The sequence below is a fragment of the Bidens hawaiensis genome, unplaced genomic scaffold (genome assembly GCF_021521415.1).
Source record: "Bidens hawaiensis isolate Kalapana, Puna unplaced genomic scaffold, B.hawaiensis_p1.1 tig00009623_1, whole genome shotgun sequence".
NCBI classification, from domain to species: domain Eukaryota; kingdom Viridiplantae; phylum Streptophyta; class Magnoliopsida; order Asterales; family Asteraceae; genus Bidens; species Bidens hawaiensis.
In genome coordinates this window covers 528,056-555,053 of record NW_027491722.1, presented here as the reverse complement: position 1 = coordinate 555,053, position 26,998 = coordinate 528,056, and the positions used below count along the sequence as shown (strand labels likewise).

Genomic DNA, 26,998 nt, shown 5'->3' with positions numbered 1-26,998 from the left:
TTGTGTTAAATCTAAACGTTGCTGATTATAATCTCATATTTTTCTAGCTGAGACTTTAAACCTTTAGAGGAAATGAAGTGTTTTTCATTCTCTTACCATGAAGAAAAGAATGGAACCACGAAAAATCGGACCAGGAAGATCATGGACAGGGTTCAAGTCTCATACTGTGTCTGATGTTAGCGCCGAGACAAAACGAAGGGCTAATGTTCCAACTTTTTCACAAAGGCCAAGTGGCCTTAAAGTGTTCACTTTGGCTGAACTCAAGTCGGCTACCAATGGCTTTAGACGTTCTTCAAAGATTGGCGAGGGTGGGTTCGGGTGTGTCTACTTGGGCTCGATCAAGTCCCCTCAAGATCCGATTAAAACGATTAATGTGGCTGTTAAACAGCTCGGTAGACAGGGTTTACAGGCAAGCTTTTGTTGTTATATTCAATAACACATTTCAACAAAATAATATGCAACTAGCAAATAACATATTTGTGTATCGAATGACATATACAACACTGACTCAACTTTTTTGGGTCTAAAGCGGATTACAAATCCGTATATTTTTCCACAAAAAAAAATATCTTCTTTTGCTTAGGATTCTAACATGAGGGAATATGATAACACGCTTTTCTTGTATGCGATTTGGTAAAAGGCATGTAATCACACATTATCTAAATCCTAAAAATTAGAGGCCTTTATTTTTATATTATGTATACAAAATACATGATTGAAGAGGTAGGTCCCAGCAGAACCCAGTTGGTCCCGCAAGACTCACCTTAAACAGGGACGTCTGCGCAAAGACCATCTGCTCCCGCAGGACCCACCATGCTCATAGAACCTTACGCGCAGTACGCAAGCTGTACACGCAGGGAAAGCCTCCCAATGGTAAAGTACCCCGCCTGTTCCCGCAGTTGCGGATACAAGCCATCAGGGAAGGCTACCCGCGGACAGCAGGGCTACACGCACAAGACAATAGATACTTCAGTAGTCACATGAAGGAATGAGCAAGGCGGGAACAATCCCGCCTAAATGAGCCAGTCTGTACGATTCTGAAAGATCTTCTGTACTATACCTACCAAGGTATGGATAGGACAGACGATCTGACCAGAACAACCCATGAGCCAATCACAGGGTGACAGCTCACCGACAACAGTGCGAGGAGGAGCACCCTCTAGTACTGTTTGTCACTATTAGCCGCTGCCTACTCACCAACCCTTACTGTAGGGCGTGCGCAGCCTACAATTGGTGAAATAGTGTTACTGTTGGCCGTAACCTATTCACCAACCAACATGGCCTGCGTATAATCCACAGTAGGTAGGACGTGCATAATCTACAGTTGGAGGAATAGTGCAGCCGACATAGTTACTGTTGGCCGTAATCTATCCACCAACCAGTATGGCCTGTGTATAGTCCACTGTTGGTAGAACAGGAATACTATTCAGCCGGCTGTACCTTCTAGGAAACCTACCTTCGGCTATAAATACTCCAACATCTTGGAATGGTAAGATCATCTGCTATCCAGTTATCTAGCAATCTCTTAATATACACTTATATTCAGAGCAACCTAGTCTGATTCTCACGCCGGAGGGTGGTCACAAGGAGGAACCCCCCCCCCTTCTCAGTGACGAGCTTACGGTGTTTGTTTTGCAGGTCTCCTGAAGAACAGCCTTCTCAGCTAGACCTCATCCGTGGGAAACATTACTTAACCCCCAGATTATCTATAATCTGTTCAGGGTCACTTAGTGTTTCTTCATTGGCGCCATCCGTGTATAAAAGCTAGAACTATTTTAGTTTTTTCACAATTTCTGAAGAAATGGTTAACGTTACTCCGGTTCAAAGGCCAGTAACCGACCAAGAAACCCCGGTAACAACCCCAGCAACTGGGGGGAACACCGGCGGTTATACAATCCTTACGAACACTACCCCGACTACCCAAGCCGGGGCAAGTGGAGTAAATATTCCATTGGGGTTCTCCGATACCCAACTGGAAAAACGAACGAAGGTTCCTCGCCAAACACTAGATCAAGTGAAGGCGTGGGCCGAAGCACGGCAAAGAGAATTCCAAGCCGAATTGGACGAACGCTTGCGTTCAGTTCAACAGGCTGACGAATTCGCCAGTACTCGCCAACACCTCAATATGAGCAGTGACTGCGAGTACTCAGACGACGAGTTGGAGTCCGACACCGACGCGAACCCTCGCCATAAGGCGAAAGGGAAGCGTAAGGAAACGGACGTCCAACCAAAAAGGAATTTTGGGGAAGCCTTTAAACCAATCGTGGAGAGAAACCCGCGTGACTTTTCCAAAACCTTTAGACCAACTGCTACAAATGCAGGGAAGTCAAAGTTCGCAAGGGACATTGCGGAAGCAATCGCCCCGAGAAGTGCCAAACAAATGTCCAACATTGGCACTTACGATGGTCTATCCGACCCAGACGACCATTTGAACAGGTTCATTGCGGGGGCTACCGTCAGCAACTGGACGGAACCCACGTGGTGCTACATGTTCCAGATGACTCTGGTCGGAGCGGCCAGGGCATGGTTCGATCGTTTACCGATCCACCACATATATGACTGGGCGGACTTTCAGAACAAGTTCAGCCAGCATTTCAGCCAACAGAGGAAGTACACTGAAGAGCAGTGGACGATCCTTAACTGCGTGAGAGAGGAGGATGAATCTCTACTAGACTTCATCACTCGCTTCAACTCCAAAAAGCTTAGTCTCGGCAACATAAGTGAAGATTTGGTTCGCGCCGCCTTCATCCAAGGCGCCGAATACCCAGAACTTATCCGCACATTGACGGGTAAGGATGGCATGCCATCAACTTGGGATGCCATCATGACGGCGGCAAAGCGCTTTGCCGAGACGGAAAAGCAACTGGGAAGAGATCTTCCCCAGAGTACACACCTCTACACGCAGAGGACCAGAGAGAACAATGTCCGGATCGCCCGGCAGAACAAAAAGAGGAGGCTAGGTATTTGGCAGTCAAGGGTAAACTTTGACACCTCATCCAGCTCTCGCCCTCTTGTTGGCGGAAGGGACAACACACACCCTTCAAACCGAAAACACCGGTGGACGCCACTCACGAAGAGCGTCACGGAGATATTTGCCACGGAAAAATTGCCATGGCCTAAAGCCCCATTGATCCGGCAGAAACCTAATGCGGATCAAAGCAAATCCTGTGATTTCCACGGGACAAAGGGTCATGGTACTGAAGAGTGCACATCCTTGAAGGATATTATTGAGACATTTGTCAAGGACGGAAGGCTTGCACATCTTGTGGCATCGATCAGGAAGGGAGGAAGGAATGACAACCGGTACAGAGGTAACGGACGAAAGCCCGTCGATATCAGCATCAACATGGTTCATGGCAAGGTCAGAGGAAGAAAAAGACGGGTGGCAGAACCATGCGCGTGGAAGGAAGATGAGGTGCGCTTCCCGCGAGTGCCAGGAGGCCCCAGCAAAGAAGGCCCCATCGTCATCAGAAGCCAGCTGGGGCACTACATCACTTCACGCACTCTTGCTGACAACGGCGCTTCGTCGACAGTGATGTACAGACAGTTCTTTGATAAGCTGGATGATGAAGACAAAGAACGCTTGGAAACGGTCTACGCTTCAATGGAAGGGTTTGACGGAAGTACAGAAACACCCCTGGGTATCCTATCTTTCCCCGTTACTCTTACTGATGGGAATCATTCACGCACAGAAGACGTGGATTTTGTCGTAATGAAAAAGCCACATCATACGTACGACATCCTATTCGGAAGAGACGGGATGGCAAGATTCAACGCCGTGGTATCTTCAGTCCATGGCATGATGGGATGGCCAACAGCTGAGGGTGTAGCAATGATCTCTGGCATTCCCCAGGTATGCATTGCATCTGTTTCATCTAAACCCAAACCGAAAAAGGCTAAACCAACCATCACTGAACCAGAAAAATGGGCCTTCAATGGCAAATACCCCGACCAGGCCGTTACCATTGGACCAACAATCGTTGATCCCACCCGCACCTTACTCAAACGCTTACTGCAGAAAAACGCTGACATCTTTGCGTGGGCACCAGCTGACATGACTGGTGTACCCCGAAGTAAGGCGGAGCATAAGCTCAAATGCGATCCGGCTGTTACGCCAATCGTACAAAAGCGCAGAGTAATGGGGCCTGAACAAACTAACGCGTGTAGAACCCAAGTCAAGGAACTCCTTGACGCAGGCATCGTACGCGTTAGTAGATATCAAACATGGGTTGCAAATCCCGTAATGGTACCGAAGAATGACAAACAATGGCGCATGTGCATAGATTTCAAAGATTTGAACAAAGCATGCCCCAAAGATTGTTATCCGTTACCAGAAATTGATCTCAAAGTGGATTCGTTGGCACCATTCCGCCTTAAATGCTTCTTGGATGCGTATAAGGGATACCACCAAATCCACATGGCCATTGATGACCAGGACAAAACCGCATTTCGGACGCCCGATGGTACATTTTGTTATAAAATGATGCCATTCGGACTTAAGAATGCAGGGTCCACGTACCAACGACTAATGGACAAAGAGTTTCATGCCCAAATCGGGAGAAACTTGGAAGTCTATATGGATTATTTGGTCATCAAAAGCCTCGAGCCTGAGGCGATGTTGAAAGACATTGAAGAAACTTTCAACACGCTCCGAAAGATAAACATGAAGCTCAACCCGAGCAAGTGTTCATTTGGGATGGAAGAAGGGAAGTTCTTGGGAGTCATTGTTACTAAAGATGGCTTTAGAGCGAACCCTGAAAAGGTCGAAGCCATTGTTAAAATGGAATCACCTACCACCATCAAACAGGCTCAGACACTGAATGGACGACTAGTCGCACTTAATCGCTTCTTGGCAAACCATGCAGATAAGTCGTTTCCTTTCGTGTCAACATTGAGAAACTGCTTGAAGAAAACGCACTTCCGCTGGACACCAGAAGCGGAAGCAGCTTTTCAGGAGATTCGGTCACGCCTGATCGAACTCCCAACACTTACAGCACCACAAGCGGGAGAGGAGTTAATCCTATACCTTTCCGCAACAGATAGAGCAACCGGGGCAGTCCTGCTAGTAGAACGAAAGGGCATCCAGATGCCAATCTATTATGTTAGCCGTGTACTAACAGACGTAGAAACCCGGTACTCTACCCTCGAAAAATTAGTCTTAGCACTTATACATGCTTCACGCAGGTTAAGACGATATTTCCAGGGCCACCCAATCACCATTCTCACCAACTTCAAACTCTCAAACGTTCTAGGCAAACCCGAATTATCGGGACGTCTAGCCAAATGGGCAATTGAATTGGGAGAATATGCAATTAAGTACAAGCCAAGACCAGCCATAAAAGGCCAGGTCCTGGCCGATTTTATTGCAGAAGTCAATGATGTCTGGCGACTCTATACTGATGGAGCAGCCAGTAATGAGGGTTCAGGCGCAGGGTTAAAATTAACCAACCCAGCGGGCCAAGAATATACTTACGCTATTCGGCTGGACTTTCCAAGTACGAATAACGAAGCCGAATATGAAGCATTCTTGGCCGGTTTGAGAATTGCGCGTAAGATGGGAGTGAAAAACTTGGAAGCCCACGTGGATTCCATGCTGGTGGCCAACCAAATAAATGGAACATACACGGCTGTGAACGACACCATGGCCCTGTACCTCGCCCAGGCAAAAACCCTTATGCGTGATTTTAGTGATTGTAAAGTCATACATGTCAAGCGAAGCGAAAACAAATCTGCGGATGCGTTAAGCAAGCTTGCATCACTAGCCTTCACCCACCTGGGAAAGGACATCCGCATTGAACTCCTCGAAGCGCCATCAGTCCCGCACAAGGAAATTTGTGTCATCCAAACCAGTACAGAAACGTGGATGACACCAATAATAAATTACCTTGCAGCAGGAATACTACCAGAGTCAAAAACACAGGCAAGAAAACTACGCTGTAAAGCACTGAATTATCAACTCGTCAATGACATCCTTTACAGACGTAACTTTCTTGGCCCACTCTTGAGATGCGTGGACAACCAAGATGCCAACTACCTCCTAAGGGAAGTACACGAAGGCATCTGTGGGGTACACGCAGGTCCCCGCGCTGTTGTAGCCAAGCTAAACAACGCGGGATACTTTTGGCCGGGGATGCATACGGATGCACTGGCATACATCAGAAAATGCAGGTCTTGCCAGCTTTACGCACCTAACACGCATCGCCCGAAAAACGAACTGGTTCCAGTCACTTCTTCGTGGCCATTTCAGAAGTGGGCCATCGATGTGACAGGCCCATTTCCTACAGCAGCAGGAAATGTTCAGTTCCTAGTGGTAGCCATCGACTACTTCACCAAGTGGATAGAAGCAAAACCTTTAGCCCAAACAACCGCAAAGCATATCAAAAAATTTATTTGGGAATTTATAATTTGTCGTTTTGGACTTCCACAGAATTTGGTGAGCGATAACGGCACCAACTTTGCTGACAAAAAGCTACAACAGTGGCTAAAAGAACTTCAAATCACCCACACCTTTACCTCAGTGGCACACCCGCAAGGAAATGGTGAGGTAGAAAGAGCAAATAAAAGCATCGTCGAAGGCATAAAGAAAAGACTCTTGAAACACAGATCCGGCTGGGTGGACGAGCTTCCGCACGTCCTTTGGGCAAACAGAACGTTGAAGAAGGCCAGTACGGGAGAAACCCCGTTCAGCCTCACTTATGGCACTGAAGCCATGGTCCCGGTCGAAATTGGTCTACCCTCACCAAGGGTCTTGAGTCAGCCAGAAGACAATGATGCGGAAAGACGGTTGGATCTTATGCTAACCGAGGAACGCAGAGACTTAGCCGCAGTACGTGAAGAGAACTACAAACGACAAATGCAAAAGTACTACAACACGAGGGTAAAACTCTGCAACTTCAAGGAAGGAGACTACATACTGCGTAACAACGAGGCTTCGAACCAAGAACGCCCAGGAAAGTTGGCCCCGATCTGGGAAGGGCCATACGTTATCAAACAGGTTCTGGGAAAGGGCGCATACCGGCTCGAAAGGCTCGATGGCACTCCCATCCCAAGAACATGGAATGGAGCTCAATTACGCAAATGTTATATGTAGATCAATTCCAAAACTTGTAAAGAAAAGGCCAAGAGCCACTTCTAATGGAAATGATTCTCCTTTCATAATGTGTTTACCTTTATCCTTATGAACTCCCCACTGGTGCCGGTATTTACCGCATAAATGAGGAGAAGTAAGTCGCTGCGTGTGGAAGGCGGCAAAACCCGCATAAACACAACGTTAAAAATAAGGGAAACCTACACGCAGGTATGATGTAAGTAAAGTTTAGCCATCTTTGTAAGTGCAAGTGACGGTCTTATCCGCACAATCACAAATAAGGAAGCAAAACTTCAAACTATCATCTACCACGTTCAAAGGTTATCCTAAAAAAAAAAAAAAAAAAAAAAAAAAAAAAAAAAAAAAAAATACTTAGAAATAAGGATAAGGAAAACCTACACGCAGGTCAGGTATGGGTAAAGTTTAGCCATCCTACCAAGTGCAAGTGACGGTTCAACCCGCACAATCACGAAAGAGGAAGCAAAACTTTAACCCACTATCAACCACGTTCAAAGGTTAACTTATCCTAAATACTTAGAAATTTCGAGGAAAAATGAGGAAAACCTACACGCAGGTCAGATGAAGGTTAAAGTTTAGCCATCCTACCAAGTGCAAATGACGGTTCTACCCGCACAATCACGAAGGAGGAAGCGAAACTTTAACCCATCATCAACCACGTTCAACAGGTTAACTTATTCTAAAAAACTTGGAAAATTGCTAACTTAAACTAAGTCATGAGCTTATAAAGCAAGGAATCCAAAGAAGGAAATAACAATCTTATCCGCAAAAAGATTTATATTTCAATGATATATTACAAGAATGGCCGGGTTACTACCCGCCTGAAAAAGTAAATCTATACAAGTCTATCTTAGCAATGGAAAGGGATCTTCAGGGTCAAGCTTCAGGGCCGCTTCCACTTGGACCCGCTCCGTCAGAAGAACGGGGTGGTTCGAGGAAAGCTTTGAGGACAGCTAACCCATCATCAGCAACAGCTACTTCGTCCACCTTTTCCACCACTGGATGCGGGAAGGCGGCGTATTGGTTCAATGCTTGGTCGTAAATGGCTTCGGTATCCACATTGAACAAAGGGAAGTTGGAAGGCGGGACGCCTTTCTCAACAAACCCGAGACCAAGCAAGAAGCCGGCCTTTTCCCCATCCTCATGAGAAGCGTTGAGGGCTGCGCTCATAGCATCATCGTAAGAGGTCTCTGAAAAGACCCGACGCACAACCTACAAAGAAAAAATACAAAGTATTAGAACCTTTTCTCTTACAGAGAAAAGCGTGAGGACAAAGCTAAACATACCTGAGGCAACGCTTCTCGAAGAAGCCATTGGAGGGCAGCTTGAGCTTCGTTATGGGCGCGTTCGGCTTCGCTCTTGTTAAGGTTGGCAAGTAAAACTTCCTTTGCGGCAGCCTCTTCGACGCCCTTAAGCTTCCGCTCGGTGTGGTCAAGGACCCCCCTCTGGTCCAGGATTTCCTGGAGTTTCTTGGCATCTTCCATTGCCAAGGCATCATGAGCGCGTTGGAGAGCCTCTAATTTGGCCTTGAGCTCCTCATTCTCCACACGCAAAGGCTCAGCAACGGCTTCAGCCTTGCCAGCCCTCTCGGTTGCGTTTCGCGCAGTCTCCCTGGCCAGCCGAAGCTGTTCATTCACAGCTTGGGCAGCCTTGGAGCGAGCCTCGAGTCGCGCCTGAACTTCAACCTCGAGGGCCTTAAAGGCCTTCTCCTTGTCGGCGGCAGCTGCCGCCAGCTGTTGGTTCTCCTCCCGAAGAGCACGCGCCTCAGATACGTCCTTGGCGCGAGCTGCTTTCAACTTGTCGTTTTCACGACAAAGCAGCTCGACGCGCGGCTGCATCCGGGCCTGGAGAACCCGAAGCTCATTGGTTAGCCTACCCTCCTGGTAGCTAACCATGGCTTCCCCCAACGCACCCGGTGGAGCAGCGTGGCGAGCCCAGTCCACGCACTCCACAGGTGTGCGAAGGGTTGTTCCTCGGCGAATGTTCCATCGTGGAACATACACTTCATTGGAATCCGACACTGCAAAAGAAACAAAAGTAGTAAGGAAAAGATGATAAAAAACATAAGGGAAAAAGAAAGGAACCCTACGCACCTGTAGGGTCAATGACAGGCCGATAGCCGCCAAACCCATCACCTGAACCTAAAGGAAATCCATCCAACAGGTCAGGCAGACGGGAAGGTGGCAAAGATCGGCGGGAAGCCCTGCGCGTACCTGATGGTCCGGCCGTCGGTGCCGGTGGCGCGAGCATGGTGGCAGCCGCCGTGGTCGCCGTTGTGGTCGCCGCCGCGGTCGCCGCCTCATCAGCAGCAGTAACCGCCGGCTCCGTGAAGGATGCTGTAAAAATCGCACTCACGGCCGGCGGTGACGTCATCTCGGCCGGAACAGTTGGCTCAAAGGAATGAGCAACTGGACCAGCGGATGAAGGCGCAGGCGCCTGGGTCGATGCCTCAGGAAGGCTGACCGAGCCTACCGTCATTGGCGGGGAGGTACTCCCCTGCGTTCCACCCCGGAGTGCGTCAACATCCACGCCTGCATAAAGAAGAAAGTGTTAGATAAATTTATGAAGTAATAAATCTACAAAGACAACTATGATTGTACTTACGGGTTTTCTTGACCCTGAACGTACGGACGGGCGGGGAGGAACCCGATGGAGCCGGCCTCTTGGTACCGGTCACCGTCGTCTTCGTCGGTTCTCCGGAGGTAACGGTCGTAGTCTCCGGAGCAGTGGTCCTCTCACCACCGGGCTTCCCCGCCACCTCTTCACTATCTGACTCCGAGTCAGATAGAACCACCGGACCAGCCGTGGAGGCCTTCTCCTTCCCTTTCCCGCCGGCAGCAGCTTTCTTCTTCCGCACCAGTGGAGGAGCATCTGAAGATTCCTCAGAAGAAGACAGGTCAAGAATTCCAACAGCGGGTTCAGCATTGAGGGATTGAGGAAAGAATATCGCCTTACCTGGCCGCCGGTGGCTCAGGATCTCGTGGCCCAGCGGATAGACCTCCACAAAACGATCCGCCGTTTGCTCCAGGATGGGCAACTCGCCCTCGTCCAGAGCACGAGTACCCATCCGCGCGGGACCGTCGGTTTCCCGCGGGAACAGAAGCGACTCCAAATTATTTCCCTCTGAAAGAAAAGAAACAGTTAGAAGACAAACTTGTATCAAAAAGAAAGACAAGACATACCATAGGGAATAGAGTTCAAACCGTATTCGAGAAGGATGGGAACCTGAGACGCATCTTTCCACACCCGGCTCATCCCTAACATAACCATCCCGGATTCCGCAAACCGGTAAACCGGAGATTGGATCCGGGATATCTTCGAAAACCATTCCGCCTCTTGGTAGTTGGGGGCGTGAAGGCTCGGTATCGCTTGGCCATTTTTAAACTTCATGGCAAGGGGGATGGCGCGGGCAGAAATGTAGAAGAATTCCTGCTTCCACGCGCGAAGACTGCGCTCGGTGTCGCAAATCTTCAGACCCTTAATGCGGGTCGTCAGGGTGTACCACCCCTGGATGCACCTCCAGGTATAGAAGGTCATCAGGCGGTCCACATGGGGCTCGATGCCCAAAATCCGGCACACCCACTCAAAATGGCGAATCTTGGCGATCGCCATGGGGTGCAGCTCGGTCAAATGAACACCGTGCCTCTCAAGGACACGGTAAACAAATTTTGTCAATGGGAATCTAAGATTCCCATAGACAAAAAACGCAACATAAACCCCGATCTTGCCTCTGGGGGCATCGTACACGGTCTGGTGGGATTCAGGAAACTCAGGCTCGAGGGGATCGAGCATGAACTTCCTGACAACATACCGGTACTGATCGCCGGGCAGAGCACACTGGTGTAACACCCCGACCAAAGGCGGATTATACATCGGGGCGCCACATATTGTTTCATTACTCGTGACACTATTGGGTGTCAATATTTAATAAATACATTCATTCGCGCGCGCGCAGGGTAAAAGTAGATAACATAAATCATCATAAATCAATATATTATAAATCATAATATTCGAACAGCAATAACTTGTCTTGATACATTTTAATCTAGGTCCAAAATAAAGAAAACTTCCTATGTGTCCACAAGCTCCAAAACAGCTACTGCAAACCTGAACATGTGTTAAAATAAACGTCAAACACTTGCGTGTTGGTGAGAAATCAAGTTTAATACAATACATAGATAACAATAATTCTGCGCGCAACATGTGTATGTCTGGTTTTCAACAAGGGTGTAATCTGATCGGGACCAACTCTAAGATTCATAAGACTGCCAGTGCTCACAATTGAGCTCACAAACAAGACAAACTGTGCATGTGTAAACAAAAGAGAAAATCATAAACGATAGTTCTCCCGTGTTCATCTAATGGTACCATGAAAACTGCGGAATAGACCGACAAGACGGTTAATGATCCACACATACAAATAAACAGCCAAGTCTACGTCCTCAACACATGGGATACTGCGCGACTAAAGTTCATAAACAAGTTTAAGACTCTAAGTTTGTATGAACACATGAACATCCCAAAACATTAAAAGCAAAAAGGGATTAGGTACGAGATTACTCACATGATAAACGATGCGGTGTAAGATAAAGCAAGAACCAACTTTAAACAAGCACAAGTTAACCTATAAATAAGATTATTGTTTTAATGATTGGTTTTAAGTCTTGATTATGAGTTAGCATAATTAATAAGTAAATTATTATATATAATATATATTACCGGAAGAGCAGGACAGAACAGGGAGGAAGACGGAGGCAGAGAGGGAGGCGGCAGAGAGAGCAAGGAGAACAGGAGTGATTAAGTGTTTGTGTGTGTAGTGTTAAGAAAATAACATTATTATTTATAGAGAAACCCTAGGGAACACAATCCCTAGAAAAAGGGGAAAAGATCTCAAAAAGTAAAAGATTCCAAAAGCAAAGGATATGGAAAGATATGGCAGCTGCAGGGGGCAAAGGAAAAGCTGTCAGGGAACAGTAAAAAGCATGGGCGGGTCAGATAAAGGTACAGGTCAAGCATGGCAAAAGCAGATCTCAAAAGATTATGTCAGTCACTTTATCTGTCAACCAATGGGGTTGGTGCGCATGCTGCGCCGAAAGTAACTTTTCAGACATAAAGCAGATTAGGTCAACAGCTCAAAAGATAAGATAACTCAAAAGCAACGGCTAGATTAAACAGAAGAAAACTCAAAGGGTTTAGCGCGAGAAGGCAAAGGCGCGAAGGCAGACACAGAAGGTCAAGAGAGCGCGAGCGCGAAGGCAGACAGAACTAACCTTAACGCGTCGCGGAAAGAACTACATTTCTAAGCGCGCCGCGGGAAGAGTCACATTTCTTAGCGCGCCGCGGGAGGAACTAAAATTCCTAGCGCGCCGCGGGAAGAACTATAATTCTTCGCGCGTCGAGGGATGAACTACGATCCTTAGCGCGCTGCGAGAAGGAACTACAAATCCTTAGCGCGTCGCGGGAAGAACTACCGTCCTTCGCGCGCTGCGAGAAGATTTACAATTCTTAGCGCGCTGCGAGAAGAGTTCGTCTCGCGTAACGCTGAAACAGATGGTCTTCACGCAGGATTCCTTGTAAGGGGTCTGGCGCGTGGAGCTGCGCAGACAACCTTAGGCGGGAAGGAACAAAGGACAAGCAAAGAGTTAGAAGAAAAAGAGGGAAACAAGGCTTAAGGGCGGGACGGCGACAAGAGGGAAAAGAAGGCGGAAAGAGAGAAGGAGAGGGACGGGACGGCGGAAAGAAAGAGAGAGAAAGAGGCGGGAAGGAAAAGTATATTATTATTATTAAAAGTAAAATATAAGTATAAATAAATATTAAATCATAAAAGAAAGAGATCGGATAAGGGAAACGGGTACCTGGGTCGGGTCGGATCGGGTCAGATGTTACAGTCTCCCCTACTTTAAGAAATTTCGTCCCGAAATTTATCTCGAAGTAGGTTGCGCAGAGAACAGGTGCGGGTACTTGATCTTCATTTGATCTTCCCTTTCCCATGTAAACTCGGCTCCGCGCTTGGACTCCCAGCGAACTTTCACGATAGGGATACGACTGCGCTTGGTTTGCTTTACCTCGCGATCCATAATCTCAACAGGCTTCTCAACGAAATGCATAGTTTCATCAACTTGAACTTCATCAAGTGGAACGTGAAGGTTCTCGTCGGCTAAACACTTCTTGAGATTGGATACATGGAACGTTGGATGCACATTACTGAGCGCGGGCGGCAGGTCAAGTCTGTAGGCAACTTTTCCCACACGCGCGAGAATCTTGAATGGTCCAACATATCGAGGAGCAAGCTTACCTTTCTTCCCAAAGCGGACAACACCCTTCCAGGGCGACACTTTGAGGAGAACAAGATCACCAACTTGAAATTCGAGAGGTTTTCGTCTGCGATCTGCGTAACTCTTCTGTCGGCTTCTGGCAGTCAGCAGATGATCACGGATCTTGGCGATTTTATCGGTTGTCTCTTGAACAAGTTCGGGTCCTGTGATTTGAGTTTCTCCCACTTCGCTCCAACAAATCGGGGAGCGGCACTTACGACCGTAAAGTGCTTCAAATGGGGCCATACCAATACTGGAATGATAGCTGTTATTATAAGAGAACTCGATCAAAGGCAGGTGCGAATCCCAATTACCTCCAAAATCAAGAACACAAGATCGGAGCATATCCTCAAGAGTTTGAATAGTTCGCTCAGACTGACCGTCAGTCTGAGGATGATATGCCGTACTCATGTCCAAGCGAGTTCCTAGCGCAGATTGGAGAGATTTCCAAAAGCGAGATATAAAACGGCCATCGCGATCGGATATGATGCTCAAAGGAGTACCATGGCGGCAGACAATTTCCTTGACATAAAGCTGCGCGAGTTGCTCAACACGGTAGTTTTCACGAATGGGCAGAAAGTGAGCAGACTTAGTCAAACGATCCACTATTACCCAAATGCTATCATGTTTGCTTGCTGTCAAAGGTAACTTGGTAATAAAGTCCATCGCTACACATTCCCATTTCCACGTAGGAATTTCAGGTTGTTCGAGCAAACCAGATGGGCGTTGGTGTTCGACTTTTACTTTAGAACAAGTCAGACATCTAGCTACGAACACAGCAATATCCTTCTTCATACCGGGCCACCAATAAGTAATGCGCAAATCCTTGTACATTTTATCGGTGCCAGGATGAATAGAATACCGAGATTTGTGCGCTTCACTCAGGATATCAGCGCGAAGATTCTCATCAAAGGGAATCCAGATGCGATTAAGATAACAGAGAATTCCACTTAGATTGGGCACAAAATGCGCTTCCGCGCCACACGCTAACTCGGCGCGAAGGTTACCATTACTGATGGATGCGCGCTGCGCGTCACGAATACGCGATTCAAGGTTGCTTTGGATCGGCGCGAAGTGAAGCTGGGTGCGCGGCAAGATACAGTTAAGCTGGCAGGGTTTTCGGCTGAGCGCATCGGCTACCACATTAGCCTTACCAGGATGATACCGGATCTCACAATCGTAATCGCTGATGAGTTCGTTCCATCGGCGTTGCCTCATGTTGAGTTCCTTTTGATCAAAGATATGCTGAAGGCTTTTATGGTCAGTGTAGAGGATACACTTAGTACCATAAAGGTAGTGTCTCCAGATCTTCAAGGCAAAAACAACTGCACCAAGTTCGAGATCGTGAGTTGTATAATTCTTTTCATGAACCTTAAGTTGCCTTGATGCGTAAGCGATAACCTTGCCTCGTTGCATAAGAACACAACCGAGACCTTGGTTGGATGCATCGCAATACACGACAAAATCATCATTACCCTCAGGTAGCGCAAGAACAGGAGCTTCACACAACAAACGCTTGAGCGTCAGAAAGGCTTCTTCTTGCTTCGAGCCCCAAATATACGGTTTACCTTTGTGCGTTAGAGCTGTTAAAGGCAATGCGATCTTCGAGAAGTTCGAAATGAAGCGCCGGTAATAACCAGCTAAGCCCAGAAAGGAACGGATCTCAGAAGGAGAGGATGGCGTAATCCAGTTCTTGATTGCTTCAATCTTGGATGGGTCGACATGAATACCCATCTTGTTTACAACATGACCAAGAAACTGTACTTCATCAGACCAGAATTCACACTTGGAAAGCTTAGCATAGAGCTGCTCGGTTCGAAGCTTTTGCAACACCAACCGAAGATGTTGCTCATGCTCGGCCTTGGTCTTAGAATACACCCGAACATCATCGATAAACACAATCACGAATTTATCCAAGAAAGGCCTACACACCCGATTCATTAGATCCATGAAAACGGCGGGTGCGTTGGTTAGACCGAAGGACATGACCAAGAATTCAAAATGGCCATAACGAGTTCGAAAAGCAGTCTTCGGAACATCTTCATCGCGGATACGCAACTGATGATAACCAGAACGGAGATCGATCTTCGAGAAACAAGAGGCACCTTGGAGTTGATCAAAGAGGTCGTCAATACGCGGTAAGGGATACCGGTTTTTAATGGTGAGTTTGTTCAACTCGCGGTAATCAATACACATGCGAAACGATCCATCTTTCTTTTTAACGAATAACACCGGAGCACCCCAGGGCGAAGAGCTAGGGCGAATGAATCCATTGGCAGTCAACTCTTGAAGTTGGCTTGCCAATTCTTGCATCTCAGCGGGTGCAAGACGGTAAGGAGATTTAGCTACGGGGGAAGCACCAGGGACAAGATCAATACGGAACTCGACTTCACGAGCGGGAGGGATACCAGGAAGATCATCAGGAAAAACTTCAGGGAAATCACGCACAACAGGGATATCGCGAAGCTTCTCTTCTTCAGCAGGTTTAACCACATGAGCTAAGAATGCAATACACTTCTTCCTCATGAGTCTTTGGGTTTCGGCGCAAGACATAAGTTTAAGACCGCGGGAGGGTTTCTCGCCGTAAATATGAAGATCACCATTTTCTCGAGGTATGCGAATCATCTTCTTGGCGCAAATAACTTCGGCGCGATTATGCGAGAGCCAGTCCATACCAATGATAACATCAAAGCTTCCAAGAGGCATAGGGATGAGGTCGATTAGAAAATCGTTTTCGTTAAGGTTAAGCGTGCAATCTTTAATCACAGAGTTAATTAAAACAGTTTCGCCATTAGCCAATTCAACTGAAAAATCTTCTTTTAAATCGTTGCGCGGTCGCGCAAGCTTCTGCTCGAAGGCGCGAGAGATAAAACTTCGATCGGCGCCAGTATCAAAAAGTATAGAAGCATAAAATCCGTTAAGCAAAAATGTACCATTAACTACGTCATTATTCGCTTGCGCTTGGTGCGCGGTTATGTTAAAAGCTCGTCCACGCGTTACTTGGTTCGAAATCTGGTTCACCGGATTCGCTTGTGTGATTTGCACTTGTAGCCTTGGGCACGCGTTCCGGAAATGACTGGGATCGCCGCAGTTAAAGCACGATCTGGGTCGTGGGTTTTGGTAGGTTAGTTGTGGGTTCTGCGGGTAGACTGGTGGTGTTGGCGCAATTGGATTGGCGGGAAGGACTCTACAGTTTTCAGCAGTGTGACCAGTACGGCCACATCGGTTACAAAGTCGACACGGGGTTTGGGTTGGGTGGTGAAATCTACAGGTTGGGCAAAAGGGATGGTTTCCTGTGTAAGGTTTCTTAGTTGGCGGGGGAGGGAGTGCTGGATTGGTTAAGGCATAGTTGTGGACTACAGGAGGTGTTGGGTAGGCTGACAGAGGGTTAGGCGCGTATACTAGAGGTTGGTAGGCGGGTTGCTGGACTATGGGCGGGTTGGTAAGCGCGTAAGCTTGTCTGCGCCTACGTTTCTGGTTATGGTTTGAGGGTTCTGGTTTGGTTTCTGTTGGTTCAGGGACAGTCTTGGTGGGTTTGGTCTTCTCAGTTCCCCGCAGGAACAGGGTTCCTGCTCTGACATGGTTGTCGCTGAGCACAGCGGCCAACTCAATGGCGTCAGAGAGGGTAACTGGGTTTCTGGCCCATACAGAATCTTGAATTTCCATGGGGAGACCCCCAAGGAATTTCTCGATTGCTCGGCGTGAAGGGGTAACAAGGTGAGGGACCAGTAAGCTTAGCTCGTGGAAGCGCGTCGCGTACTCGCGCGCTTCGCCACTGTATTGCTTCAAGTTCCAGAATTCTTCCTCCAGGCGCTTAACTTCGTTGGGAGGGCAGAATTCTTGCATCAGAATTTCCTTGAATTCCTCCCATGTCATGCTAGAAGCAGCTTCTGCGCCACGCGCATGAGCTACTCCATTCCACCATGTAAGCGCTCTAGATTCCAGGACACTGGAAGCATACAGGGTTCGTCTGTCTGAGGGGCATTGTGTGTGGAGGAAAGTGTTTTCTATTTTCTCAAGCCACTGGAGCATCACGGTGGCTCCTTCAAGACCTGTGAACTTTGGAGGGTTACCCGCGTTAAAGGACTTAATGTTGTAACCAGAGGTGTTGGTATTGTTTTGGCTCAAAGCTTGGGCTATTGCGGCGGCCATTTCCTGGGAACGTTGCTGTCTACGCATGCGCGAGGCTTCTCTTCTCTGAAATCGGCGAGATAGCGGAGGCATTCTATAAAAATTTTAATTTTAGTTAATATCTTAGTTTTATCGCAAAGTATAACTTTATAGAGCTTGGTTTCGCAGAGTTAGATACTATCAAAAGTTAAAGTAGATTAAATGACCCTAAATGCAGACTTAATAAAGGTAACAAATTCGAATCAAGAATCGACAATTCATGTATCACCATGACTTTCCGAATTCCCAATTTAAAATATACGAGCAAACGAGTATTGGAGATTGACGATTCATGTATCACCATGACTTTTCAATCTTCAATATAAAACATACAAGAAAATGAGTATTGGAGGTTGACAATTCATGTATCACCATGACTTTTCAAGTCTCCAACCTCAGAACATAATCGTAAATGGAAATTAAAAATCAACTATTCATGTATCACCATGACTTTTCGGATTTTCAAACCCAACAAACGAATATGTAAGAAAAATCAATAAAAATCGAAATTCAACAAAAATCGAAATATCGCGAAATAAAACATAAAATCATATACTGCGCAAGCGCGAGCATATTCATAAATAACGAGTAATTAACAATAAGCGCGCAAACATGAGATTTCTCTCATGCGCGAGAAGGGACTCTTAGGTATTCTAGGCCGTTACGTCTAACCACCTATCCTAAAGTCAACGAGCTCTGATACCAATCTGTAACACCCCGACCAAAGGCGGATTATACATCGGGGCGCCACATATTGTTTCATTACTCGTGACACTATTGGGTGTCAATATTTAATAAATACATTCATTCGCGCGCGCGCAGGGTAAAAGTAGATAACATAAATCATCATAAATCAATATATTATAAATCATAATATTCGAACAGCAATAACTTGTCTTGATACATTTTAATCTAGGTCCAAAATAAAGAAAACTTCCTATGTGTCCACAAGCTCCAAAACAGCTACTGCAAACCTGAACATGTGTTAAAATAAACGTCAAACACTTGCGTGTTGGTGAGAAATCAAGTTTAATACAATACATAGATAACAATAATTCTGCGCGCAACATGTGTATGTCTGGTTTTCAACAAGGGTGTAATCTGATCGGGACCAACTCTAAGATTCATAAGACTGCCAGTGCTCACAATTGAGCTCACAAACAAGACAAACTGTGCATGTGTAAACAAAAGAGAAAATCATAAACGATAGTTCTCCCGTGTTCATCTAATGGTACCATGAAAACTGCGGAATAGACCGACAAGACGGTTAATGATCCACACATACAAATAAACAGCCAAGTCTACGTCCTCAACACATGGGATACTGCGTGACTAAAGTTCATAAACAAGTTTAAGACTCTAAGTTTGTATGAACACATGAACATCCCAAAACATTAAAAGCAAAAAGGGATTAGGTACGAGATTACTCACATGATAAACGATGCGGTGTAAGATAAAGCAAGAACCAACTTTAAACAAGCACAAGTTAACCTATAAATAAGATTATTGTTTTAATGATTGGTTTTAAGTCTTGATTATGAGTTAGCATAATTAATAAGTAAATTATTATATATAATATATATTACCGGAAGAGCAGGACAGAACAGGGAGGAAGACGGAGGCAGAGAGGGAGGCGGCAGAGAGAGCAAGGAGAACAGGAGTGATTAAGTGTTTGTGTGTGTAGTGTTAAGAAAATAACATTATTATTTATAGAGAAACCCTAGGGAACACAATCCCTAGAAAAAGGGGAAAAGATCTCAAAAAGTAAAAGATTCCAAAAGCAAAGGATATGGAAAGATATGGCAGCTGCAGGGGGCAAAGGAAAAGCTGTCAGGGAACAGTAAAAAGCATGGGCGGGTCAGATAAAGGTACAGGTCAAGCATGGCAAAAGCAGATCTCAAAAGATTATGTCAGTCACTTTATCTGTCAACCAATGGGGTTGGTGCGCATGCTGCGCCGAAAGTAACTTTTCAGACATAAAGCAGATTAGGTCAACAGCTCAAAAGATAAGATAACTCAAAAGCAACGGCTAGATTAAACAGAAGAAAACTCAAAGGGTTTAGCGCGAGAAGGCAAAGGCGCGAAGGCAGACACAGAAGGTCAAGAGAGCGCGAGCGCGAAGGCAGACAGAACTAACCTTAACGCGTCGCGGAAAGAACTACATTTCTAAGCGCGCCGCGGGAAGAGTCACATTTCTTAGCGCGCCGCGGGAGGAACTAAAATTCCTAGCGCGCCGCGGGAAGAACTATAATTCTTCGCGCGTCGAGGGATGAACTATGATCCTTAGCGCGCTGCGAGAAGGAACTACAAATCCTTAGCGCGTCGCGGGAAGAACTACCGTCCTTCGCGCGCTGCGAGAAGATTTACAATTCTTAGCGCGCTGCGAGAAGAGTTCGTCTCGCGTAACGCTGAAACAGATGGTCTTCACGCAGGATTCCTTGTAAGGGGTCTGGCGCGTGGAGCTGCGCAGACAACCTTAGGCGGGAAGGAACAAAGGACAAGCAAAGAGTTAGAAGAAAAAGAGGGAAACAAGGCTTAAGGGCGGGACGGCGACAAGAGGGAAAAGAAGGCGGAAAGAGAGAAGGAGAGGGACGGGACGGCGGAAAGAAAGAGAGAGAAAGAGGCGGGAAGGAAAAGTATATTATTATTATTAAAAGTAAAATATAAGTATAAATAAATATTAAATCATAAAAGAAAGAGATCGGATAAGGGAAACGGGTACCTGGGTCGGGTCGGATCGGGTCAGATGTTACAACTGGCACTCGCCAGCAGTACTCCTGTCGTCGGCCACAGCTTCAGCATCACGTGAAGACATCTTGCAGAGGAAGAAGAAAACGATTTCGAGAGAATGCTCGATTAAATAAAGGAGTATTCGCCGGAAATCGCCTTAAAGATGAAGAGAAGAGTGGAAAGTGTGAATTGCAAATAACCCTCTCCCCCTTTATATAGTAATCGCAATTAATGCGGTGAATTTAATGCGGAGGAGAGAGAAATCGAAGGTGCAATGAAACTATGACACGTGGCAAAAAGCAAGCTGGCAACAGCTGTTGACAGGACGCGTGCCAGTAATTTCGCGGCCACGTGCCCGAAAAATCGTGCCCACGCGCCTGAAAAAGCGACTGGAATGACCATGTTCTGTCACGTCACCATAACTTCCTGCACGTCCTGACACAGTCAGAAGAAACCGTCGCACGACGTTTCAGATGTCTGGACTGTTCTTATCCTTACCAACCTTTCAAAATTCAAAATTCAAAAAGATTCAAAAGTAAGCGGGAAAATACCCCTTACCTTGGCAACCAAGTAACCATAAGACGGATGCGGGTACAGTGTTAAGGCAAAACCCTTCACATACCTAGCACCCGCAGGGAATTGACGCCAGAGGTACCTTGAAAGTAAAGTAACTGTAAGACGAGCGCGGGTACAGTGTCAAGGCAAAACCCTTCACATACCTAGCGCTCCGCAGGGAATTGAAACCAAGAAGGATCTTTTGGGCAATGCTTGTGGAAACGGAAATAACATCCCCGCATAGCGGGAACGTCGAGAAATACATTGTTTTGAGGCTCCAGGATGGAATTGGTGGTTTAAACATAATTGATCACTATGTTCAAAACCACTAAAACCTCAAGGAGAATCCACACAAGTGAGACTCAACGCTCCTGACTTGCGAGAAGGTTACATACCTACCCGCATCATACCCAAAGATCAAGCAAAAAAATCGGGAATTTTTGCAAGTGACATTAGGAAATCCGCGGGAAGAATCCCCACGGAGAACCTTAAAACTAAAAACCTTTTCAAAACCCCTTGCTTAAAGTCCAAAAGTTCACCTCACTTTATTGAACATTCATGAGAAGAACATTGGACTGGGGGGACTTGAAGAGGTAGGTCCCAGCAGAACCCAGTTGGTCCCGCAAGACTCACCTTAAACAGGGACGTCTGCGCAAAGACCATCTGCTCCCGCAGGACCCACCATGCTCATAGAACCTTACGCGCAGTACGCAAGCTGTACACGCAGGGAAAGCCTCCCAATGGTAAAGTACCCCGCCTGTTCCCGCAGTTGCGGATACAAGCCATCAGGGAAGGCTACCCGCGGACAGCAGGGCTACACGCACAAGACAATAGATACTTCAGTAGTCACATGAAGGAATGAGCAAGGCGGGAACAATCCCGCCTAAATGAGCCAGTCTGTACGATTCTGAAAGATCTTCTGTACTATACCTACCAAGGTATGGATAGGACAGACGATCTGACCAGAACAACCCATGAGCCAATCACAGGGTGACAGCTCACCGACAACAGTGCGAGGAGGAGCACCCTCTAGTACTGTTTGTCACTATTAGCCGCTGCCTACTCACCAACCCTTACTGTAGGGCGTGCGCAGCCTACAATTGGTGAAATAGTGTTACTGTTGGCCGTAACCTATTCACCAACCAACATGGCCTGCGTATAATCCACAGTAGGTAGGACGTGCATAATCTACAGTTGGAGGAATAGTGCAGCCGACATAGTTACTGTTGGCCGTAATCTATCCACCAACCAGTATGGCCTGTGTATAGTCCACTGTTGGTAGAACAGGAATACTATTCAGCCGGCTGTACCTTCTAGGAAACCTACCTTCGGCTATAAATACTCCAACATCTTGGAATGGTAAGATCATCTGCTATCCAGTTATCTAGCAATCTCTTAATATACACTTATATTCAGAGCAACCTAGTCTGATTCTCTCGCCGGAGGGTGGTCACAAGGAGGAACCCCCCCCCCTTCTCAGTGACGAGCTTACGGTGTTTGTTTTGCAGGTCTCCTGAAGAACAGCCTTCTCAGCTAGACCTCATCCGTGGGAAACATTACTTAACCCCCAGATTATCTATAATCTGTTCAGGGTCACTTAGTGTTTCTTCAATGATGTATGTATATATAACTAAAGAATGTTGTTCTAACTTTTTATTTGTGATGGATAGGGGCACAAGGAGTGGGTGACGGAAGTGAATGTTCTTGGGGTGGTTGAGCACCCAAACCTTGTGAAGCTCATTGGCTATTGCGCAGAAGACGATGAACGAGGGATCCAACGGCTTTTGGTTTATGAATATTTGCCCAATAGAAGTGTTGAAGATCATTTGCTGGCTAGGACAGTGGAACCTCTATCATGGACCATGAGACTTAAAGTAGCTCAAGAAGCGGCTCGTGGCTTAACATACCTCCATGAAGAAATGGACTTTCAGGTAGGCTGTTACAACTTTAACAATACAGGCTTCTCCAAATACATCTTGGGTAAAAGTTGTTACATTTTTGTAGATTATCTTTAGAGATTTTAAATCTTCCAACATCCTTCTTGACGATCAATGGAACTCCAAACTTTCAGATTTCGGTCTAGCTAGGTTAGGTCCTCAAGAAGGACTAACCCATGTCTCCACAGCGGTACGTTCATCCATGATAAACTTTAAATATATACAGAGGAGAAATCTACGCAAAACACCATATATTATGATAACAGGCAGACAAAAAAATGCATTCTCGTTCTTTTGGTAATTGTGTAGGAAAAAATGTGTAAAATTTCTCAGATTAAGTAGTTGAAAACCCTCCTCTAGTCATGTAATTTCTCTGTTTTTCTCCTGGCTAGTAGCTTGTATGGTAATCAGGGGTGCGTAATGAACGAGAACAAAGAACAATATTTGGCTAACACCCAAACTTTATTGATGATCAAGAAATCTGACCCAAAAACTTGATACAATATCCCATACCCTAAACACGGTATTTATAGACTAACCTAAACGCGTTAGAATATATTTATGACAGAATAAAATCAACACGATAATTATTTCCATCTAAACCTAAAATAGATTATTCCATAAAATAACTATCCATAGATAACCCGATTACTTGCACGCCAAGTTAACCGGTTTCTTGTATCTCAAGTCGCTCCACGCATAGCCATAAGTCGACTCGGTAATTCCCAACAATCACCCCCTGAATTTCTGAGTCGTACAAGGGAGATCTTCCAACTTTAACAAGGCTTGCATCTCCTTGAATTTAATCCGCGCGAGACCAACCAAAAACCGTATCTTCTCGATTCGTGCTTCCGGGGCGAACACTTTGTCATAATCAATCCCGGGTTGTTGCACGCATCCTTTCACCACAAGCATCGCCTTGTGTTTGTTTATTGACTCGTCGGGATTCCGTTTTACCTTGAATACCCGTTTACCGATTGGTTTAACTTCTCTTGGTAACCTCGTTAAACTCCGCGTTTTCTTTTTCTTGATTGAATTGATCTCGGCCCGCATCGCTTTCATCCACTCGGGTTTCGATTTTGCTTCATCAAAGCTACTCATTTCATCATTCAATAACACTAGTAATTCTTCGAGTTCTTCATTGGAATTATTAACCTTACTGCAGTTTGCGACAAAGCTGCTGCTGTTAGCAACACCTTCGTTGCCGCTGCTGTTGTTGTTTGCGACAGCTTCACTACTGTTTGCGACAGTTTCACTGCTGTTAGTAACTTGGCTGTCGCTGTTGCTGCTTTTAGCGACAGTTTCATCGTCGCTATTGCTGCAGTTTGTTATAAATGGGTTCGGTGTCATTGTTCGAGACCTGGAATTTATCGGCCTGCAAATACCGGAGAACATACCAGGTACTTTTGCTTCTAAACAAGTTGGATTCCCAATATTTAGTCGGATTTTATAAAGCATCTTAGAGTTCCTCGTGACCTTCATTAGTAACCTTCCACTACTATCATGCATCGTTAAGTAGTTACTCCTCATCCGAATATCACAACCCGACTCGGTTGCTTGACCCAAACTAATCACATTACATTGCAAGCCCGGAATATAATAAATATCGGTCATCAATTTATGTTCTCCACTTTTACCTTTAAAAACAATCGAACCCTTCCCTTTGATCGGCACACACGAACCATCTCCGAACCTTACTCGTCCGACTATTTGTTCGTTTAATTCCGCAAAATATTCCCGGTTTCCCGTCATATTGTTACTTGCACCATTATCTAAGTGCCACATGTCGGTCTCGCCCGAATCAGTATTGTACTTCGCCGGAATTACTTTATCTTCGTTAAGGTATACGGTTTCCCGAACACCTTCCATCATGAAAAACGAAGCATCTAAACCATTTGTTTCATTTCTTCTGTTCGGTTTAGATTTACTTCATCTTTCCGAAATCGGTCGGGGCACCTTGAGACAAAGTGACCAAATTCATCGCGCCTGTAGCATTTAATATTTGATAAATCTCGTTCCATACCTTTTCCTTTCTTATCATCTCGACCGCGTCCCCGTCCTCTTGAAGCATAGGATCCTCGACCTCGACCCCTTCTAACTGGTTCAGATTTGGTGAACATTAACCGACTTTGACTGCTCTCGGTTTGAAGATTTTCTTCTTTTATCCTCTCTTCATAGGCTTTTAATCGACCCACCACATCATCGAACCCAACCGTCTTTAAATCTAAAACTTGCTCAAGTGATGCCACAATATGAATAAAACGTCTTGAAATACTCATAAGAAACTTTTTTACCATTTTTTCTTCCGAGAATATCTCTCCGAGCGTGGCGGCTTTTGACGAGTAACTCGATAACGTGGCTGCATATTCATCAATCGTCCCTATTTCATTCATCTTCAACCCGTCGAACTCTGACGTTAGGGTTTGGAGCTTCGCCTCCTTCACCCGCTCTGCAACTAGATGTCGGGTCTTTAACGCTTCCCACATCTCTTTCGCCGTGCGCAGATTATCCACGTGTAAAATCTGTGCTTCAGGGATCGACTGAAAAATCAAAGCGATTGCAATATTGTTTAGTTTTGCATCGCCGCTACCTGGATCGATCGTGTCCCACACGCCATGCACATTCATCAACACGCGCATATGCATAGCCCAAACCGTGTAATTCGTTGTTGATAGTTTCGGACATTGAAACGAGTTCGGGTTCGGGTTCGTTTCTTTTGCCGATTGATCACCCATCGTTGTTCGTTAAACCTTAACACTTGTTTTATTCTTTACCCTCCTTGTCTATACTAACAAAAATCACACTTCGGTGTTTTTTTTTTTTTTGATAATTCGTTATTTCAACTCAATAATAATTGATCACCAACCTTCACACGTGCATGAATCAAATCACTAAAGACAAAGTGACATGTTGACTTTTCAAGATTTATGATATGCAAAATTGATTTGTTTGCTTGGCAGTCCCTTGGCCACGGACGAACGAATTTCTGATCATGGGATCGTTGTTCGATTTGCTTGTTCCAATCGGAGTAACCCCAGGTCACACAGGCTTCTCCTTCCTTCTGATTATACAGGCCCGACTGATTTAGTACCGATTGATACCAATTATGGTAATCAGGGGTGCGTAATGAACAAGAACAAAGAACAATATTTGGCTAACACCCAAACTTTATTGATGATCAAGAAATCTGACTCAAAAACTTGATACAATATCCCATACCCTAAACACGGTATTTATAGACTAACCTAAACGCGTTAGAATATATTTAGGACAAAATAAAATCAACACGATAATTATTTCCATCTAAACCTAAAATAGATTATTCCATAAAATAACTATCCATAGATAACCCGATTACTTGCACGCCAAGTTAACCGGTTTCTTGTATCTCAAGTCGCTCCACGCATAGCCATAAGTCGACTCGGTAATTCCCAACAGCTTGCTAGTCGATGCTTTTTAATGCAATACCGTTGTTATAAAAAGTTGCATTCTTATTTCAATCTCAAAAAGTGAAAAATAAAAGCAATAATATTTTGTTGTTTCTCATTCACTTCCCATGAAGCTTAAAAATACAATTGTACACAAATTGGTTTGAGTGTCATATAACCTTTAACCAATGACATTGAGATACTATGTGATCAGGTTGTAGGAACAATGGGATATGCGGCTCCAGAATATATCCTAACGGGACGACTCAGATCCCAGAGTGATGTGTGGAGTTACAGTGTTTTTCTGTATGAGCTTATCACGGGTAGGCGTCCATTGGATCGTAACCTGCCCAAGAATGAGCAGAAGCTTTTAGAATGGGTGAAACCGCATCTCGACTCTAAAAGGTTTAGACTAATAGTTGATTCTAGGCTAGAAGGTAAGTACTCGCTTAAAACAGCACAAGAGCTTTCCATTATAGCCAACAAGTGTTTGTCTACGAACCCAAAAGCAAGACCAAAAATGAGTGAGGTTCTTGAAATGGTTAACCGAGCTGTTGGGCATGCATCAGAAGGAACCAGTCCTAGATCACCAGTAGGCGGTCCGACTCATGTTGTTCCTTCTATTGAACCCATAAATCCAGATAAAGTTTTTGTATAAATATGTAGTCTCTTTGTCTAGTTTGTTATAGAGAAAAGGACACATTAGCAATTTTATGTAATCATATGACATGTTTTGTATATATTTTTGTTGTGAAGTGA

The 26,998-nt window shown here is 45.6% G+C and overlaps 1 pseudogene across 1 annotated transcript; it reads left to right on the top strand.

Annotated features, from left to right (window-relative positions):
- LOC143533209 (serine/threonine-protein kinase PCRK1-like) lies at positions 1 to 26,998 on the top strand (annotated as a pseudogene). The gene is made up of 4 exons (XR_013135312.1): positions 1 to 409; positions 22,545 to 22,805; positions 22,879 to 23,001; positions 26,454 to 26,998. The product of XR_013135312.1 is annotated as a serine/threonine-protein kinase PCRK1-like (transcript).